This window comes from Pundamilia nyererei, unplaced genomic scaffold, assembly GCF_000239375.1.
Source record: "Pundamilia nyererei isolate P.nyererei 1_Seehausen unplaced genomic scaffold, PunNye1.0 scaffold00077, whole genome shotgun sequence".
NCBI lineage: Eukaryota > Metazoa > Chordata > Actinopteri > Cichliformes > Cichlidae > Pundamilia > Pundamilia nyererei.
The window spans coordinates 472,772-476,518 of record NW_005187478.1 but is presented as its reverse complement, the minus strand read 5'-3'; positions in this window follow the sequence as shown (position 1 = coordinate 476,518).

Genomic DNA, 3,747 nt, shown 5'->3' with positions numbered 1-3,747 from the left:
CCAGAGGTACTCCAAGGAACCGGAAGCTGCTCACTCTCTCCACAGCAGCGCCGTTGATGGTGATGGGGGTGTGTACTTCTCTGCACCTCCGGAAGTCCACTATCAACTCCTTTGTCTTTGCGACGTTGAGGGTGAGATGGTTGTCTTGACACCAGTGGGTCAGGGGGCCTCTGGATGTCTGGAGCCTGGATCTCCTCCATGCCTGCTTCATGTCCTGGGGGGCTATTAGACACTTACATGGAGAAACTTTATGAATACAAGTGGATCACATGAACAGGTGTATGCACAAGTGGTGAATAAAACAAGTACTCAAACACACACTGAGTTAACGGACAGCTAAAGATCAGTGAGCAGTGTATGGCTTCATGCTGAGAAAGAGCTCTACAGATGTTTGCTTTGAGAGTGTTGATCGAGAAGTATAGAGAAGGTAAGAAGGAGCCTCACTGTGATGCTGTGGACCTAGATGGAACTGCTACTGCACGAGGAAGTCATGGGTGGCAGTGAAATATACAAGGATGGTGCAGGACATGCACGGGGACAGAAGTACTCATGTAATGCACTCCCCATGTGTTTATATACCACTACAGCACAATGTACGTTTCTGCCATGTTGGATTATAACCTACAAGGATTTGGCTGGTTTCCTGCTGGATTATATCGACACAGAACAGAGATAAGTGCATCGGTGTACCTGCTTTCCTCACTCTCACTCTTCTCAAGATTAGTATTAGAAATCAGCATTAACTACGAGGAGATTAATTGGATAAGGGGCGATCGTGGCTCAAGAGTTGGCAGTTTGTCTTGTAATCGGAAGGTTGCCAGTTCGAGCCCCGGCCCGGACAGTCTCAATCGTTGTGTCCTTGGGCAAGACACTTCACCTACCGCCTACTGGTGTTGGCCAGAGGGGCCGATGGCGCGATGTGGCAGCCTTGCTTCTGTCAGTCTGCCCCAGGGCAGCTGTGCCTACAACTGTAGCTGCCTCCACCAGTGTGTGAATGACTAGTGGAATTGTAAAGTGCTTCGAGGGTCTCGAAAAGTGCTATATAAATACAATCCATTATTATTATAAGAACGATTACAGTGATTACTATGTGATTATTATTATTTGATTTAGATTTTGCTTTGGTCCTGCTAATTTGGTTTAATAAAATATCCTGCATTCAAAACGTCTAAATTGTAGACATTCTGTTTTCATGCTTTGTGAAACAAAAAAGTTAAAAGCCTGTCTATTGTTATAATATCACTCCAGGGGTCCTTACAGCTTACTCTAGCCTTGAAAATGAACAGTTCCTTGGGGCTATTTTCCAGGACATTAAATTTTAATGTGGCAGAAGGATTGTACTTGACCTGCAAGGACAGCCAGGCAACAGTGCCTTTAGAGGGAGCAGGATGGACATTTGGAGAACTTCAAAAAAGCAGTTAACACTGAGCGAGTCTCCTCTCTGGCTGCATCTTAGCTCTGCATAGCCTTGTGGGTGATAAGACAGGATAAACTTGGACTTTTTAAACTGAGAGCCTATTCCAAACTTTCCTGTATTGGGGGTATCTCAAGTCAAGTCAGGTCAAGTAGCTTTTATTGTTATTTCAACCATGTACAGTGGTACAGTACAGAGTGAAACGAGACAGCGTTCCTTCAAGACCCTGGTGCTGCATATGACATATCACAGACAAACACAGGACTACATAAAGTGCAATGTTCCAACATTGCAAAAAAACAAGACAAGACAGTGCAGCAATAGACACAACAGGACGGTACAGACACAAGACTGTGCAAAATACTGTGCAAAAAGGACCTTGGTGTCTGAAGGTGTGTGTGTGTGTGTGTGTGTGTGTGTGTGTGTGTGTGTGTGTGTGTGTGTGTGTGTGTGTCATCCCAGTCACTGAGTGTTTAGGAGTCTGACAGCTTGGGGGAAGAAACTGTTCTGCAGTCTGGCAGTGAGGGCCCGGATGCTCTGGTACCTCTTTCCAGAAGGTAGCAGGGTGAAGAGTGTATGTGAGGGGTGTGTGGGTCCTCCACAATCCTGGTGGCTTTGCAGATGGAGCGGGTGCTATAAGTGTCAATGATGGAGGGAAGAGAGGCTCCAATTATCTTCTCAACTGCTCTCACTATCCGTTGTAGGGTATTGCGATCCGATACGGTGCAGTTATCATACCAGACAGTGATTCAGCTGTTCAGGGCACTCTCAATAGTCCCTCTGTAGAACGTGGTGAGAATGGATGGAGGGAGATGGGCTTTTCTCAGATTTCGCAGGAAGTAGAGACACTGTTGGAACTTCTTAGTTATGGAGCTGGTGTTGAAAGACCAGGAGAGGTTCTCCGCCAGGTGGGCACCAAGGAATCTGGTGCTCTTGGAGACCTCCACAGAGGATCCATTGATGCTAAGTGGACAGTGATCTCTCTGTGCTCTCCTGAAGTCAAAAATCATCTCTTTTGTTTTGTCCACATTCAGAGACAGGTTGGTGACTCTGTTGCAACCTCCTCTCTGTATGTATCTGGTCTAATCTGGATAAATGGTAAATGGTAAATGGCCTGTATTTGTATAGCGCTTTACTTAGTCCCTATGGACCCCAAAGTGCTTTACACTACATTCAGTCATCCACCCATTCACACACACATTCACACACTGGTAATGGCAAGCTACATGTAGCCACAGCTGCCCTGGGGCGCACTGACAGAAGTGAATCTAGATGAGAAAAACTTAAAAGAAAACTAATCTGCTTTGAAGGATACAAGGAATCCTCATTCTTTCATGTAACTACCCAGAGCTCATGACTATAGGGTAAGTAAGTAATATAGGAATGTAGACTGACTGGTAATGGTCAATGGTAACTTTATTTTCCCCAATGGGAAATTGATTTGCAGACACACACCAAACAACACATATACAAAAAAGCAACAAAAAAAATGTAGAGCAGGCCCAAGTTTCATTAGTAGCATCAACAAAGTGCAACGTGCAGTAGTGATGGCAACAACGCTTATGGTTTAGTGTTATTAAGCATGATAATAGCAGCTGGTATAAAAGACATTCTTTGTCTCTTGGTCTTCACTGCAAGCACTTTATACCAGCAACGTGAGGGAAGCAGCTGAAAATTATTAAAGAGAGGATTGTCTGAACATAACATGAAAGAGGCTGCCTTCCTCAGCACCTGCCTGTTATAAAAGTCCACAAGCTGGACCTGAGACCTCCCTGAAATCTGACCAGCCATTTTAACCAGGTTACAAAGTCTGATCGTATTGGTCAAAGACAAATTACAATACTCTCTTAGCAAAACCAGTGCGTTACTAAAATTATGATTATCATCAATTCTCAAGTAAAATCTCTTCAGCTCATTAGCCAACTGACATTCTGAGCTAAAACCAGGGAGACTTATTACATGAGAGTGACCAGTCATGTGTTTCATGCCTGCCCAGGCAACCCGGAAGTTATAGCTTCCCCATCTCAACTTCTACCTTATGCTTGCATTTTATTTTGACTTTTTTATTTGGGATCTGATCGCCTTCCTAATTTTCTTCACCTCAGATTCGCTTTAGTGATATTCCCTTCAAAGGGCCTCCTTCAGGTGGCGCTGTCACTTGGTGTTGGTGTTGCTGTTGGTATTGGCGACTGTCAAGCCTTTGAGTCGCCAAGCAGCTGAATAGGGGAATAATGTTGACGTGCCCGCTGTTTGAAACGTTAGTCAAAGTTCCAAGTTAAAACTCCTTTATTTGTTATCAAATCCTTAAAATCCGTAGAAAAACAGTGATCAAA